Source organism: Dasypus novemcinctus, chromosome 17, assembly GCF_030445035.2.
Source record: "Dasypus novemcinctus isolate mDasNov1 chromosome 17, mDasNov1.1.hap2, whole genome shotgun sequence".
Classification (NCBI taxonomy): domain Eukaryota; kingdom Metazoa; phylum Chordata; class Mammalia; order Cingulata; family Dasypodidae; genus Dasypus; species Dasypus novemcinctus.
This window is the reverse complement of record NC_080689.1, coordinates 98295484-98313741: the sequence shown is the minus strand read 5'-3', so window position 1 is coordinate 98313741 and position 18258 is coordinate 98295484. Positions and strand designations below refer to the sequence as shown.

At 41.2% G+C, this 18258-nt stretch overlaps 1 long non-coding RNA gene across 2 annotated transcripts in view; it reads right to left on the bottom strand.

Moving 5' to 3' along the window:
* LOC131274110 (uncharacterized) overlaps positions 1–18258 on the bottom strand; it is a 50250-nt gene that overhangs the window by 17751 nt on the left and 14241 nt on the right. The window contains exon 3 of one of the 2 annotated variants that reach the window (XR_009181316.2): positions 5255–5317. The exons of the other annotated variant lie outside the window; for it this stretch is intronic. This is a non-coding gene — a long non-coding RNA (uncharacterized lncRNA). Of the gene's footprint in view, positions 1–5254; positions 5318–18258 lie in introns of those variants that run through there. 2 annotated transcript variants of the gene reach the window in all.

Genomic DNA, 18258 nt, shown 5'->3' with positions numbered 1-18258 from the left:
CCCCGGGGGCGGGGGGGCCACCAGGCAGGACGCACAGAGGAGCTTGGCGGCGCATGCGCAGTAGAGCAAGGTGTGGGAGCCGCGGGTGGGCTGCGAGAGAGGGGCTTCCTGCGAGAACCCGGGTTACTAAAGACCCTGGTGTCCATGAAAGAGAAGTCGAGGAGTGAGCTGACCCCCAAGGTGAACCTCCCAGGGAGTGGCACAGATACGTGCAGGTGAGCTCCACCTGCAGCCTCCGTGCACACCTGGCCACGCCCCTGCTAGTGCCAGCAGCAGCGACGGGCTGAGCCCTTCCCTGCCTGGCTGGGGCAGCCGCTATTGGGACTAAGCAGACCCGCCCCTGCCAGGAAAGCCACAAAGAAAACTGATGAACCCAGGTGAGAAGATGAAGATGATCCAGCTGTCACAGAGCAACTCTGAAATAGGGAGGGGATCCTGCCCCTGTTGTAGGAACAACCGGGAACCAGGTCAGTTCTCTAAGAAATCTCTAAATTTTTTTCTGCAAACTCTGCAAAATCAACTGAACGCTATATCTTTGGCACACTGAGCTTGGTCTCATAGTTTTAACTGAATAAAAACATTTGTGTACACTTGTTGACTCAAGAACTAAAATAATGTGATTATTTTACAGTATTCCTTTGAAAAGAAAACAAAACATAAATGAACTTCATTTAAATGTTTTGGACTTTAAACTAGAGGTCACTTTGTGGCCATTTGAGTAAACTTTTTTAGCTCTGGAACTTTTTGTAGGCTTATTTTTTTCTCGTGGACATCTTATTTCATTTTTTGAGAAATATTATATTGTTCCTGTGTATTTGGAAAACAAGAAGGGCAAAATATGGTAGTATAATGCGAACCTACACATTTCAAAATCTTGAATTCTTACAGAACAGATCTTAGGATTCCTTCTCTGTGAAACATAATGAAATTCAGCAAGAGGAAACATGAATAATTTGGGGTTGCACAATTTAAACAAAGTTTGATAGTGGTTATGGGGAAAAGTACAGCAGTAATCTCTCCTGTAATTTTTATTCATGTCAATGTTATTGTAGCCCAATTGAACTCACTTTTTAAAAGATTTCTAGTACCATGAATGTCTTACGTCTGTTAAGATCTATTTAAATACAGTTGATTTCCAGCGGCAATATTTTACTGCAAAAATACAGTGTTTTAGAAAACTGACAGCTGGCTATCAAGCAATATTGGAAATGTGTCCTCTTTGTTTACAGTAAAACATGAATTCCGTACAATTTGGTAACAAAATATTTTTTAGATCGGAAAATATGTGTTTAGAAGTTGGAAACTTTAAACACTGTTTTTAGGATCCATTTGGATTTTTCTTGGATACAAAATAGTGAAAGTTTTACACTCAGAACATGAGTAGGGCATTATGATTTTGCATGTGCTTGAACCAGTTAGTTTTATCTTTGTGGTGGAATTTTTTTTTTTTAGCTGAAACTTACCTCATTTATAAGTTGGGAAAGTAAAGTAGTAGGTAATTGATATTTCAATAGAATCAAGTAAAATATAAAATTTTTAAACTTATTCATTTGAGTTTCATAAAACATTAAAAATGTAAGTTATTTTAAAGTACCATCTACAATAAAAAAGGAAAAAGCTGAAGATATATATTTAGACTGGCATAGAATTTTGATTTTAATTAGTCCTGTTCTGATTTTTTACTTATACATGTTATGCAGACGTTTTCACTTACTTTGCAATTGAGACCAGAAACACTTGAAGATCTGGTCCTGCAAAGGAAGTGGGAAACTTACTCTCAGATCACAAATGCTTGCCTCTGAGTAAATGTGTTCCCTTGAGATGAACCACAGAGGGGCCATGTTTTACTCAACCTTTCCACTGTAGGATAACAGCAGATTTACTTTTTAAAAACCATTCCCTTTTGTTAATAACTTAGAAAGTGTGAGGAGCTGTATTTAATTTTTTAAATGTGGGAAGATAAATCAGATTTAACATGAACATGTTAGTTCTCTAGGAAGAAAAGTACAGTCCAAAATAGCAAAAGTGGGACCAGGTAAAACATGTAGTCTTTATTTTTAAAAACATGTACTTGATCTTTTGTCTGTGCCTCTTTTATGCCACTACAGTAAATGTGTCCTTGATGTAAATGCAAATTGTTTTGTCTTGATTAAATTGTAGACATACTACTTAAGCCTTTACAATATAATTCAATAATAAAAAAAGTAATTAACCACTAAACAAACCTCATGCTAATTTCCTGAGGGACATGAGCCTCAGTGTATCAGATTGAGCCAAGTTGCCTGCCCAAGGACTGCCTCACCAGTTCTAGAGAATGTGATGGAAGGTTTTGCTCATGTGAATTTGCTGTAATGCTGGTGCCTCATGTGCAGGCTTTCTTCCTCATAGAATCATCCAGATTCTTCATGTAATGAAAATGGGTGGAAACAGCATGCTGACAGTAAGTGATCCTCTCTGTAAGCACATAGTGTTCATTTTATCTTCCTTCCCATCCTCTCTCTCCCTTCCACCTTCCCTCACTACCCCAGCTGCCCTCCATGGCAAAGATATTTAAGCCAGGGAGGCTCCCAGATGACTTTTCCATCCAGATGCCAGTCTTCTTCTGACACCCACAGTGGGCACATTAGGGGTTTCATACTTTGGCAAGAGTAGAGAGTTCATATTCCTCTTCTGGAGCTTCAGAAAGCCTGCAAGATTAGTAGCCAAGCTCTTACAAGTGCCACAGCTGCTTGCTGGATTCCTAACAGCTCAACTTTCAGGAAGTGCACAAACTTTGGAGGAAGTAGAGTATCTGCAAATCACAGCTACACCACCCTTGGACATCCAGTTCCTGTTTTCAGCTCCTTTAAATCTGAATTTCCAAATGTTTCTTGCCTCTATAAATGTGTACACATTCCAGGTAAACACTACCACATATAATTCTCATGTGGATAAAAAGACTGTGAATGTTAATATGACCTGGTAAATCTTAAGCTTTGTTAACTTGTCAAGTTAACTGCCAGGTGGCTTTTAATGTATTTAAAAATATACTGCATTCCAAACAAAACAAAACAAAACTATAAAGCTATTGTGATTAAAATAGTGTGGTCATGGATAAACAATAGACAGGCAGTTAATTGGAACATTAGAGAGAAAAGAAGTAAATCCTCCACGTATATATAGTGAACAGTCAACTAATCTATGACAAAGGAGCAAAGGCAATTCAAAGATGTAAGGACAGAGTTTCCAAGAAATTAAGCTGGAAAAACTAGACAGCCAAATGCAAAAAGAATATAGACATATACTTTATAAATTTATCTAAAACAAACTCAAAATGCATTCTTATTCAAAAATAAAATGCAAAAATATACAATTTTTAAAATTATAGGTGGCATTGGGTTTAGCAATGACTTTATACAGAATACTAACAGCACAATATATTGAAAGAAAAAATAATGTTAGGTTGGGCTTCTTTTAAAAATTAAAAACTGTATTCTGCAAAAGACACTATTAAGAAAATGAAGAGATAAACTACAGAGTGGGAGGAAGTATATGCAATCCACATTTCTGATAAAGTATTTATATCCAAAATATACAAGGAACATTTAAAACTCAACAATTAAAAAAAAACAATTAAAATGGACAAAAGATCTGCACAAACACCTCACCAAAAAGGAGATACAGATGACATAGAAGCATAGGAAAGCATATGCATTGTCTTTAGGATGTGGGTATTTAGGGAAATACAAAATTTTAAAAGTTAGATACCACTACACAACTATTTGAATGGTTAGAAACCCAAAAGCTGACAACTGCAAATGCTGGTGCAGATGTAGAGCAACAGTAACTCTCATTCATTGCTTGTGATAAAGCAAAACAGAACAGTCTTTTTTTTTAAAGATTTTATTTTATTATTCCCCCTCCCCCCTTGTCTGTTCTCTGTGTCCATTTTGCTGCATGGTCTTCTTTTTGTCTGCTTCTGTTGTTGTCATAGGCATGGGAATCATCAGCTCTCTGTGTGTGCAGAACCATTCTTGGGCAGGCTGCACTTTCTTTCATGCTGGGCAGCTTCTCCTTACAGGGTGCACTCTTTGCTCATGGGGCTCCCCTACACGGGGCACCCCCGCATGGCAGAGCACTCCTTGCACGCATGAGCACTGCACATGGGCCAGCTCCACAGGGTCAAGGAGGCCCGGGGTTTGAACCGCGGACCTCCCATGTTGTAGGCAGATGCCCTATCCACTGGGCCAATTCTGCTTCCCAAGAACAGTCATTTTTAAAGAGAGACTGTCAGTTTTTTAAAAAGCTAAGCATAGGCTTGCCACACAATCTAGCACTGATACAGCTAACTATTCATACAAATTACTTGAAAATACACATCCACACAAAAACCTGCACTAATTGTTTATAGCAGCATATTCATAATTGCCAAAAATTGGAAGTAATCAATATGCCATTCAATAGGTGCATGGATAAACAATGTGTGATATGTCCATAGAATGTTTTCCAGTGATCAAAACATATTAGCAGGAAGCTGATATGGCTCAACTGATTGGGCTCCCGTCTACCATATAGGAGGTCCAGGGTTTGATCTCAGAGACTCCTGGTGAAGGGATGCTTGCCTAAGTGGAAAGCTGGCCCACACAGAGTACTGTCCCACATGGCAAGCTGGCCCATGTGGAGTGCTGGCCTGCATGGAGTCCTGGACTGTACAGTAGTGCTGGCCCATGCAGAGTGCTGGCTCATGCAGTAGTGCTGGCTCACATGGAGTGCTGGCCCATGCAGTAGTGATAGCCCATGTGGAGTGCTGGCCCACATGGAGTGCTGGTCCATAGAGTAGTGTTAGCTCACATGGAGTGCTGGCCCACATAGAGTGCTGGCTGTGCAGTAGTGCTAGCCCATGTGGAGTGCTGGTCCATGCAGAGTGCTGGTCCACACAGTGCTGGCCCACATGGACTGCTGGTCCACATGGAGTGCTGGCTGACATGGAGTGCTGGCCCATGCAGTAGTGCTAGCCTGCATGGAGTGCTGGTCTGCACAGAGTGCTGGCTCACATGGAGTGCTGGCTCACATGGAGTGCTGGTCTACATGGAGTGCTGGCTGAGATGGAGTGCTGGCCCATGCAGTTGTGCTAGCCTGCATGGAGTGCTGGCCTGCACAGAGTGCTGGCTCACACGGAGTGCTGGCCTGCATGGAGAGCTGGCATAATAAGATGACACAGTAAAAAGAGACACACAGGAGAGACAAGAGACACAGCAGACCAGGGAGCTGAGGTGTGCAAGAGAATGATCGCCTCTCTCCCACTCCAGAAGGTCCCAGGATCAGTTCCCAGTGCTGCCTAAAGAGAAGATAAGCAGACACAGAAGAACACATGGCAAATGGGCAGAGAAGGTGGGCAGTGAGTGCAAACAATGGGATGATTAAATAGATCTTTAAAAACAATAACAACAAAAACAAAATAGCTATCAAGGCATGAAAAAGCATAGAGAAATCTTGAATGCATATGACTATGTGAAAGAAGACAGTCTAGAAAAGCCTACATACTATCTAATTCCAACTATATGATATTCTGGAAAAGGCAATACTATAGAATCAATAAAATGTTCATGGTAGCCAGAGTTTCTGGGGGACAGAGGGAAGGGTAAGTTGGTGGAGCACTGGCATTTTTAGGTGAGTGAGCTGTTCCATATGGTGCTATAATGAACACATGACCTTACACATCTGTCAAAACCCATAGAACTACACAATCCAGAGTAAACTCTAACCTAATCTATGGACTTTCATTGACAAAAATGGATCAATATTGATTCATCAACTGTAAAAAATGTACCACACTAATGCAAGATGTGAATAAAAAAGACAACTGTGGGCAGAGGATGAAGAGGCGGGTATAGGAAATAACTATACTTTCTGCATACTTTCCCTGGAGACCTAAAAGTGCTCTGAAAAATGAATTTTATTGTAGGAAATTAAAATCCAGGTTACCTGTGTCAGGGTGGGGATAGGGAATGGGGTAATTCTAAATTGGTATCGATTTTCTGTTTGGGGTGGTGGGAAAATTGGGGTGGCAGATGTAGTGACAATATTGTGAATGTAAATAACACCATTGAATTGTATATTGGAAAGTCGTTAAAATGGAACATGTTAGGTTGTATATATGCTACCAGGAGAAAAGGATTAAAATATCATAGAATTCTACAACAAAAACAGTGAATCCTAACATAAACTATGACTTAAAATTAAACATATAAATCTTGTCACAGGGTTTCAGTTTTAACAAAATTACCACATTAATGCAAAGTGTTAAGTATAAGGAAATCTGTGTGTCTGTGAGAGGTACATGGGGATTCTGTACTTTATGCATGATTTATCTGTAAAAAACTTCTCATAAAATAATTAAAGTCTATTAAAATACAAAATAATGTATACCATTAATTCAAAGAAAATGAAACAAAAAATTTGATCATGTCTATTGCCACAGAAAAACTATTTGACAAAATCCAATAAGCATTTGTTCTTAAAAACAAATAAGCAAACAAAATCAGGAATACATATTTAGTTTTCTAGTCATTAGGAAAGACTAAATGTTTTCCCAATGGGATAAGAAACAAACCAAAGATAATATTTCATCACGGCTATTGATCATTGTCCTGGATATAACAGCCACAGCAATTAGGCAAGAAAAATAGAATAGGCATCCAAACAGGAAAGGAAGAAGTAAAACTACTGCTACTTGAAGATGATATGATTTATACATAAAAAATGCTCTAGAATTCACAAAAATACTTTTACAGCTAATAAGTATTTTCAGCAAAGCTGCATGAAAGTTTCTTGTATTTCTATACCACAGCAACAAATAATATGAAAAGGAAATTTAAAAAGTCATTAATTTAACAACAGCATCAAAAGAACAAAATACTTAGGAAGAAATTTTAACCAAGGAGGTGGAAGATCTGTAACTTGAAAATGACAAACCATTGCTGAAATATATTAAAGAAGGGGAAGCTGGGGAAGACATTTTAGGAAGGTGTATTAGTCAGGGTTCTTTAGGAAAACAATCAACAAGAGATATCTGTCAATAGTATGCGATTTTATGAGTTTCTCATGCAGCCATGGGGATGCACAAGTCCAGGTTCTGCAGGCAGGCTACAACCAGGGGCTGCAATGAAAGTCCATTGAATGTTCTTGATGAGTTCTGGGAGAGGTTGGCTGTCCAAAGATAAGCTGGGAAATTCTCTCTCAATGCTGGAATCACTTTCCCTTTAAGGCATTCAACTGATTGGGTTAAGCATCACTCACTGCGGATGGCAATCTCCCTGATGTAATTATAATCAGCTGTCTATGATTTACTGCTGCAGTAAAGTCAATGGTGACTAAAGTCCATAAATGCCCTTTTACTACAGTCAGCCCAGTGCTTGCTTGACCAAGCAACTGGGTGCAAACACCTGGCTGAGCTGACACAATATAACCATCACAGAAGGTAACATGAATGAAAACTTATTAATACATAAATATGTGTTAGAAGTTAAAAAAAACAAACACAAACTTATTTAACACCATTACTGGTTCATGGGAAATTGTTAAATGCTGCAATTACGCCAATTGAAAATGAAATGAACATATAGTAAAATTGGAAAATACTTTTGAAATGTCCATTTTCCTAAATTCAAGAAATAAATATTGAAATAAATCCTGGATTTGTTACATATAAAATTTCATACTTAAAATATTGTGTTATTTTCAGTTCACATATTTCTCAATTTTAAACACTTTTCACTACACTAATGTTGGATGAATTATTGCACATTAAAAATTGATGCAAACATGTAAACAGGGCCACCCATGGTCTCTTTCTCCTTGGGCTTCAGTATGGCTCATCTGGCACCAGCCTGTCCCCAACTTAACCAACTGTAAAATCCCATCCTTTTGTATTTTTGTGTCCCAATTGTATATGCTTTCCCACTCTCTCTGAACCTATCAGAATTTTACATGAAAACAACCCTCAGTCAGAAACTATAGCATGCCTTGATTGGAAATTTGCTTAAGTCTTGCTTAAGCATTCCATGAGAAAGTTAAGAATAAACCTCATGGGAACAGTGCAGAAAATGAAATGTTTGTGCTCCCTAAGAACAATTTTCTCAGGGAACACATGGCAAAGCCCCCTCCTCAGGACAGACACAAACAGAAAACCTTTTACTCACTGAGGAAATATCTAAGAATAAATCTAACCAAGGAATAAAGGACTTGTACACAGAAAAATACAAAACATTGCTAAAAAGAAATCAAAGAAGACCTAAATAAATAGATATACATTCTGTGTTCATGTAGTAGAAGACAAAATATTGTTAAGATGTCAGTCATACCCAGAGCAATTTATAGAATCAACAAATTCCCAATCAACACCAACAAGCTTCTTTTAAAAATGAAAGTTTTTCTTTTTGGAGTAATGAAACACTTCTAAAGATTTTTGTGGTGATGAATACACAACATTCTGATTATACTAAAAGTTACTGATTATACACTTTGGATAGATCATATGATATATAAATATATCTCAGTAAAACTGCTTAATAAAGAATTATGGAGGGAAATTGACTTGGCCCAGTGGTTAGGGCATCCGTCTAACACATGGGAGGTCCGCGGTTCAAACCCCGGGCCTCCTTGACCCGTGTGGAGCTGGCCCATGCACAGTGCTGATGTGCGCAAGGAGTGCCGTGCCACACAGGGGTGTCCCCCGCATAGGGGAGGCCCACGCACAAGAAGTGCACCCCGTAAGGAGAGCCGCCCATCCCGAAAGAAAGGGCAGCCTGCCCAGGAATGGTGCCGCCCACACTTCTGGTGCCACTGATGATAACAGAAGAAGACAAAGAAACAAGACGCAGCAAATAGACAGAGAGAACAGACAACCAGGGGAGGGGGGGGAATTAAATAAATAAATAAATAAATAAATAAATAAATAAATAAATAAATAAAAGAATTATGGAAGAATAGCCAGAAACAGCAGCTATGTACAGCAGAGGAAGGATAGAGAGATTGAGAGGTGAAGAATTTTCTTCTTTATTTGTTAGGTTTTTGTTTGTTATTATTATCATTGAAATAATGAAAATATTCTAATGATGATTGAGGTGATGAATGAATAACTATGCACTTATACCAAATACCACTGATTATACACTTTGGGTGATTATATGCTTTATTAATATGTGTCAATAAAATTGATGTGTTTAAAAAAAAACACAGAAAAGAGCATGATATCCCCAAGGACGGGCATAGAGATCAACAGACTAAAATTGAAATGTCAGAAACAAACCCTTCCATTTATGGCTAACCTATTTGACAAGGGGGCAAAGACCATTCAATTACTCAATTATGAAAGAGTACTTTCTTGAACAGGTGTTGTGGGAAAAATTGGATTTCTATTTGCAAAAAAAAAAAAAAAAAAAAAGGATGACTGCTACCTCACACCTCATACAGAAATCAGCTCAAAATGGATGAAAGACCTAAATGTAAGACTAAGATAGATCAAACTCCTGAAAGGAAACATAGAGAAGCATCTTCAAGACCTTGTGTTAAGTGATGGTTTCATAGACTTTACACATAAGGCACAAGCAGCACAGGAAAAAATAGATAAATGGGGCCTCATAAAGTTTAAATTTTTAGCCCTCAAAGGATTTTATCATAGAAATGAAATGACAACAACTTACACAATGGGAAAAAATATTTGGAAATCACATTGTTAGAGGTTTGCAATATTAACGAGCTGTAGCTCAGTTTCCCCTGACATGCACTGGGAGAAGGGCAACCCACTCCCCCATGTCTGAGGGCACTTCCCCACAGGTTAAACAAAGGAACCTCGTAGAGTCAGGAGTAGAGGGAGATAGAGACCTTCATCATCTGCCTGTCAGAGGGAGATGGAGATCTTTACTAGTCTACCTGCATGTCAGAGGGAGACCGGAAACCTTCACTGTTTACATACCAGAGGGAAATAAAGAAACCCTTGAAAATGCTACAGATCAAAAGAAACATCTGGCTGTGTGGGCGTGGCTCTGTCCCGTGTTGTCTGGTCCTCCAACCGCCCCTGTTGTCAGTTGGGAACCGGTTCCAGAAGGGAAAAACATGTGCACAGGGAGGAGGGCAAGTCCATAATTGTGAACCCCAGGGTCTGGGTGGGAGGGGTGTCCCATCACCCTAGTCCCACCACTTCCACCTGCTTTTTTATGTCAGTTGTATAAAAAATAAAGGTGAAGAGTGCGCAAAAAAAAAAAAAAAAAAAGAAAGAAAGAAACATGTGCTCCTGCAGCATTCCAAGAGACCCTGAACTCCCTAATCATTATCAGGAAAATTTTCACCTCTAAATCTCCCTATTGGTCCCTGCACCTCGCTCAGACCTTCAACCCCCTCCCACTAACTATCACTTCCCCACCTAGGAAAGTTCTGTATAAATTCAAGTCCCCCCATCCAGGAATGGCTGAAGTCTCTCTTCAGACCCCCACCATGCTGGTGGGGGGACTGAGTCTGTTCTTCAGATCCCTTCATTGGGAGAGCTTCTCAATAAATTCTTTTTCTGCCTGTGGTCAATCAGTCTCCATGTCCCCGTGTGAGGTAACAAGCATGCTACCATCGTTGGGCAGGCCCAGCACGTTGAGATGAGGCCTCGTCTCCTGCTGGGTGAGTGCTTGGCGCGGGTAGATTGTCGCCCCCCTGCTACTCTTGCCCATAACGGCTGCCTCCTCTATCTCCACCCAGCATCCGGTCTCCATAGGGGCCACCCTAGGGTAATCGGCCTGCCTCTCCTGTGCCTCACCAGAACCCAACCCACAACTTCGCCTTATCTTCTGCCCCAGCCCCCATATACGCTCCGCTAGAATGATAACCTCACCTCTGCCCCTTTACCTAGCAACAGCCTCCAACAACCAATCGGAGGTCGCCTTCAGCTTAAGCCAATCCACACCCCACACGTCACCCCTTACCCTCGTACCTCACCCCCAACCGTCCCCCAGCCAATTAGTGGCCTCCCCTCAAATACATTGCCTTATTTGGCTTAGCCTTGCTACCGCCAGTGCCCTAGCCTATATAAACGCTTGTCTTCCTCAATAAAGCAGACCCGTTGCCACCACTCTCCGTCTCCGCAGCATTCTTCGCGCTGCTGTGCGTCTGCCCTTGACACCACCCGCTGTCCGCCATGCGCCCTCACCTGTGAATGCCGTCTTTCTCCAACATGCATATTTGATAAACTTTAGTATTTAGAATTTATCAACAAATCCTTTGATTTAACAACAGAAGGACACCACCAAAAGTATAAAACAGGGAAAAGAATTGACATCTTTCCAAAGAACATATAAAAATGGCTACAATACACATAAAAAGATGTTCAACATCATTAAATATAGGGAACTGCAAATCAAAACTACAGTGACATACATCATCCCGCACCTATTAGAGTGACTGCTATTAAAAATAAAGTTACACATGTTTGAGAGGTTGCAGAGCAATAGGAATACTCATTCAATGCTGGTGGGATTATAAAATGGTTCAGCCACTGTGGGAGTCAGTTTGACAGTTCCTCATAAAGTTAAGTATAGAATTACCATATGATCTCTCAGTCTCCCTTGTGGGGAGCTCTACAAAGCAGGGTCCCCAGAAACCTACAAAGCAGCCTCCAAAGTTCACAGGAAGAATGTAGATAAAGAAGGAGGTGCCCCTGGGCAAAGTTATGTGCTGAACAAAATTTGCTGTATGTGGATAAGAATTCTAGGAGGACTGTTATCAGAGGGCTATTGAAAAGAATAATAACTATTGTATTTGTAGTGACCTAGAAACAAGAGCTTCCCATGAGAACTGCTGAATGTGCTGATGTCACTTAAGCTATAAAATAACATGCCTGATTAAACTGGGTACCCGAGGTAGCTGCAAGCTCCTGCAATCTCCTCATGGTCCACCTGGTTCCCACTATTTTGTGTCTTTCATTTCTTCATCCTCTCATCCCCTCCTTGCAACTGTGCAGACCCTGTTCAGCTGTGACTGCACTGCGGGGGTCGCAGCATTCACTAAGGAAATACCCAAAGAGATATTTGCACACAGCTATTCATAGCAGCATTATTCCCAATTGCCAAAAGAAGCAACCAAAGTGCCCACCAATGGATGGATAACAAAATACATACATACAATGGAATATTTTCTCAAGATCTATTATCTTTATTTTTATACCCCCCTTACCACTTGTACTTGCTGTCAGCTCTCTGTGTCCATTTGCTACACATTTTTCTATGTCTGTCTTCTCAGCTTGTCATCTCTTCTCATCTTTTCTGTAAGAGGCACTGGGAACCAATCCCAGGACCTCTGATGTGGGAGAGAGGCATTCAATTGCTTGAGCCACCCCAGCTTCCTGGTTTTGTCTCTCATTGTCTTTTCATCTGCATCTCCTTTTTTTGCTGTTGTTGTTGTGTCATCTTGTTGTATCATCTCTCCACACAGGACAGCTCCACCACACAGGGCAACTCACCTTCACCAGGAGGCCCTGAGAACTGAATCCAGGATCTGCCATATGGTAGATGGGAGCCCAATCACTTGAGCCACATCCACTTCTCTATGATGGAACAGTTTTAAATTGTAAAAACGAATGAAGTCCTGGCACATGCAATAGCATGGATGAAACTTGAATACATCTTGTTGAGTGAAATAGCCAGACACAAAAGGACAAATATTGTAGGTTCTCACTGATATGAAATAATCAGAACAAGCAAACTTATAGAGTCAGAATCTAGAATAGCAGATAGGGCAGTATTAGGGAATGGGAAGTCAAGACAAAAAATGTACAGAGTTCCTAATTGGAATGGTAGAAATACTTGATAATATACGGTGCTGATGGGAGCACTACCTTGTGATCATAATTAAAAGCACCGAAGTGTATATATCTGAATGTGGCTAAAGGGAAATTATTAGATTGTACCTGTGGTAACAAATTAAAAAAACGAACATGGAACTGCACTACGGAGAAAGTGAAGCTTAAGGTAAACCATGGGCTATAGTTAACAGTACAATTATAAATCTGTTTTCATCAGCTATAACAAATGCTGCATATCAATGCAAGCTGTTAACAATAGGTGGTATATGGGAATCCTCTATTTCATGCAAGATTGGTCTGTAAACACACACCTGCTCTAATAAAGTTTTAAAAAATGGTTATCAACATGTGATGGAAGAAAAAAAATTCATGCAAAATCAAGTAATTAATTTTTAAAAGTAGCCACAATATGATGATCAGCCTCACATCATTAATAATATGAGCAATTGGAGTTGTGCACAACTACCACTAGCTGCCTCAGCAAGCAGCGAGGGCCTCCTCGGGTTACGATGTGTATGAGCCCTACAGTGCTCCAGGCGCAGGTGTTATCCTACCACATGCAGACAATGGTTGCTATTTCACTGGGAACTGGTCCACATTAAAGCTTCTGGATTCTTGTTTTAGTGAAATGTTTTCCTTTATAGGAACCAATTGCATATTTACATCTTAAAATATTTATGTGAACTAGAAAAAGAACAAACTTATCCCAAAGGAAGAAGAAAGTAGGGAATAACAAAGATTAGAGCAGAACAAAATGAAATTGAGAATTAAAAGCAAAAAAAAAGCACTAGAAAAATTAGCCAAAAGCTGTTTTTTTGAGATTAATAAAATTGATATTCTAGATGAACCAAAGAAAAATGAGAGAGGATGCAAATAAATAAAATAAAAACCAAGAGAGGGACTATCACCATTGATCCCACAGAATTAAAGAGCATCATTAAAGAGCATACTTTGAAAAACTGTATGCCAATAAGATGGATAACTTAGATGAAATGGAAACACACAAGCATCCTACACTGATGAAAGAATAAATAGAAGAAATCAAGAGACCAAAATTGAATTAGTCATAAAAAATCACACCAAATCAAAAAAGCCAAGCACCAGCGACTTCCTGGGTGAATTCCACCATCATTCCAGGAACATCTAAAACCTATTCTGCTTACACCCTTCCCGAAACTTGAAGTGGAGGAACATTATCTAGCTTGTTCTTTGATACAAAAATTATTCTAATACCAAAGCAACATAAAGACCCCACAAGGAAAGACAACTGCAGATCAATCTCTCTAATGAACTAAAATCCTCCAAAAGACATTAATATCCTATTCAACAACACATCAAACAAACTACACGCCATGAGCAAGTGGATTTTTAGAAAAGATTTATTTATTTACTTATTTTCCCCCTTCCCCTTCTCTCACCCCGCTGGGTTTTTTGTTTGTTTCTTTGTTTTGTTTGTTTTTTGCTGTCTCTGTTGTCTTCTCTTCTCGCCTATCTCCTCTAGGACTCTATCCTGGAGACCTCTGATGGGTAGAAGGGTTCCCTGTCACCTGCACCACCTCAGTTCCTGGTGTGTGTTGCATTTCTCCTTGACTCTCCCCTTGTCTCTTTTTTGAAGCAATATCATCTTGCTGCATGACTCACTTGTGCAGGGCACTGGCTCACCACATGGGCATTCCTGTGCACACTCGTGTGGGCACTGGTTCATCACACAGGCACTTGCTCTGGCACTGGCTTGCCACGTGGGCATGGTCTCACTTCTTCTTTTTACCGGGAGGCCCCAGGGATCTGCCCCACATCCTCCCTTATAGTAGGTGGAAACTCTATCACTTGAGCCACTTCTGCTTCCCATGAGCAAGTCGAATTTATCCCTAGTATGCAAGGGTAGTTTAACATAAGAAAATTAATCAAATTAATAGACCACAGTAACAGATCCACAGAAAAAGCTACATGATCATCTCTATTGTCATAGAAAAGGCATTTGACAAGGCACAGCATCTTTTTTGGATAAAAAACACTTGAAATTATAGGAATAGAAGGAAACTTCCTAGACATGATGAAGGCTATATATGAAAAACCCACAATTAACATCATATTCAATGGTGAAATGAAAAAGACTTTTCCTCTAAGATCTGGAACAAAACTAGGACACTCACTGTCACTACTCTAATTTAACATTTTTTATTAGAAGTACTTGTAAACATCTAGCCAAGAAAAAGAAATAAAAGTCATACAAATTGGAAAAGAAATAAAGCTTTCACTCTTTGTTGATGACATGATACTGTATGTACAAAGCTGAAAAAAATAAACTGCAACAAAGCTGTATAAGAGCTTGTAAACAAGTTTAGTAAAGTGGCAGGATAAAAGATCAAAACATAAAAATTAGTAGATTTTGTATGCTAAAAATGTGCAGTCTGAGGTACCAGTCAAGAAAGAAAAATCCACTTACAATAGCAACTTAAAAGAATCAAGTAGCCACCAGTAAGCTTATAAATGCAAAGGCCTTGTACACAGCAATCTCCACAACAGCATGAAAAGAAGTTGGGGTGCACTGGGGGATGTGCTCAGGAGGACTGGGAAAACCCCTCCCTCCAGGGTGGGGCTCTGGGCCTTCCCCCTGCAGGACAGGTGGTGAGGAGAGCTCTGGGTGTGGCCCTGGCACCCTGGGGAGAAGGGGAGAAAGGGGTCTCAGGGCCAGCTCTTGAGAGCCCATCCCCCCACAGCCCATTCCCAGCTCTGTTTGCGCACCCAGTCCTCTCCAGCCCAAAATCATGGTCCCAAAAGGGAGGTGTGGTGAGCGGCCCACTCACCAATCCAGGCAGGGGAACTCAGCTGCATTAGGGCTGAGCAAGGCTTTCTCCCCACCTATTGGGAGATTATCATCAGTGGGCAGGGACACCCACACATGGTTGTCAGAATAACACAGCACGAGGGAGCTGGGCAGGTGATGGGGAGACTGGGGGGCAGGACCCAGGAAGATCCTCAGAAGCTGCTGTTGTCCAGAAGCTAAGGAAGAGGAAGCCCAGACCACGCCTCCAGGGGCTGCAGCCTGGGGTGGTTCCTGGGGGTGTTTGGGCTGCTCAAGGCCATGGGGTGTTCTGTGCTTTGAAAAGCAGAGGGATGGCCATTGTGGGGTGAATGTTTCTCCTCTTCCAGCTCCAGCAGCAGGTCCAGAGCCAGACCTACAGCTAGACCTGGAGCTGGACTTCCCTGCAGCACCATCGCTGTCACCAGCTCCAGCTGCAGGTGCAGCTTCTGGGTTGAAGGTACCTCACATTTCAGAGGCAGCTCCAGCAGCTGCTCAAGAGCTTGAGACTGAGGGGGTGTGGCCCCCTCTAAACCAAGCCCTCCCTGGAGAGATGAGAGGGAGACCCTCTTCCAGTGAGGGAGCAGGCCCAGCACGGACCTATTGATAAGCTCAGGACCTACAAGTTCCAAGGACACTGCTTCCTGGATTTAGGAGAGAAGACACAGGAACTAGTGGGGATGGAGGATTTGGGGGAGAAGTGGGAGGGCAACTGATTTCTGTATAAAAGTCAAAAGAAATACAAACCACGTGGGTAGGGACATGATGAGTTTTTAAAATAGCAAGTTCTTGACGAGAATATTACCTTAAATTTCTGTTTCTAGGACAGCCTGGAGGTGCCGCTTGGTTCTTCATTTCCTGTGTTAATTAAAGTGAGACACAGACTCATTCTTTCCTCCTTCAATCAAGTCTGAGGGTCATCAGTTTTTTAATGTGTGGCAAGTTCAAGGGCCATCCATCCTTCTCTGGTGCTGAAGGACACACATGAGTCCCCCTGCAGCAGAGCGATGTGCATTTCACTACCGTCGAACTGGGCGAGGACCAAGACAGCCCATCAGAACCCCCGGGGTGAGGGGTGAGGAGTGAGGGGTGAGGGGCATTCACCAGGCACCACAACCACCTCTGAACAGTGGGTGTCTCAAAAACCCCATGTTCAAGGGCCATGTCCTGAAGCATGGCAGTGCCTTCTTTCTGTTTGGAGAAAGAGGGAATCTGCTTCTCATGCTAAGGTTTCTTTTTTTTTTTATTTTTTTATTTTTATTTTTTTATTTATTTATTTTTTTTTTAATTTTTTTGAGGTTTCTTTTCACCACTGCTTAGGAACCTGCAGTCTTCATGGTGGACTCTGGAGCCCATCAGCACTACGTGGGGGAAGTGTACAATGACCGAGACTTCCCACGTGGAGGGACAGGACTGGGGAAGCCTGATCGCTGGCATGTGGGCTGTGTGGGCAGGACTGCACACCCTCAGCTCACTCTGGAGTGAGGAGTTCTTAGGCTGCCTCCTCCTGGATCCAGGCCCCTGACCTCCGAATGTTGACCTGGTTGGGTGGACCCAGGGCAGACACTTAGGGCACCGTCAAGGCTCCAGCTGGGCCTCCTTTCATGAGCATCAGTGCTCCTGTGAACTGGCATTTGACAAGGGGTGCAGGGAATGGGTGTCCTGGTCTAATGGGAGCAGTTTCTATGGGGTGATAGAAAAATCTGGTAGTGGATGACAGTGACAATACTGTGTATGCAAATTAACATCACTGAATTGTATATTTCAAAAAAATAAATGGGAAATTTTAGGTTATATATATCTTACCATAATAAAAATTTCAAACATAGAACTGTACAACACAAACAGAGCCCTAAAGCAAACTACAGACTACACATAACAGGATAATTCTAGTAATATTGTTTCATCAGTTATAACAAAAATACAGCATTAAAGCAAAGAATTAATAATAGAGAAAACTGTCTGTGAGAGGGTTATATGGAACTCTGTAATTTAAGCATGATTTTTCTGAAAACCTTAAACTTCTCTAATAAAATATTTAAAAAAATAAAATGGAATTAAGATGCAAAGTAACAAAGCAACATTAATTCATCAAGAAATGAATACTGTGGGGAAGTGGATGTGGCTCAAGTTATTAAGCTTCAACCTACCATATGGGAAGACCTGGGTTCCATCCCAGGGGCCTCCACATAAAAAAAAAAAAGCATGCCTGTGTGTGAGCCAGTGTCCATGCAGTGAGCCAAGTGACCTTGCACTGAGCTGAGTGCCTGTCTGATGAATCAAGTCCCCAAGCAGCAAGGCAATTCCTATGCAAGGGAGACATGAAGCAAGATGATCACACAACGAAAGAGAAACAAGGGGAGAGTCAGGGTGAGACATAACAGAAACCAGGAATTTAGGTGGCGCAAGTGACAGGGAGCCTCTCTCCACAGCAGGGGTCCCCAGGATGGGAATCCTAGAGGAGAAAAAAGAGAAGAGAAGACAAAAAGAAATAAATACAGTAGATCACACAGCAAAGGGACACAGCAAAAACAGCAGGGCTGGGGGAGGGGGAAGGAAAGGGGAAAAAAGGAATACTGTGGACATGCCATTTGCTGCAGATAAATCATTCGACACAACCCTATACCTTTTC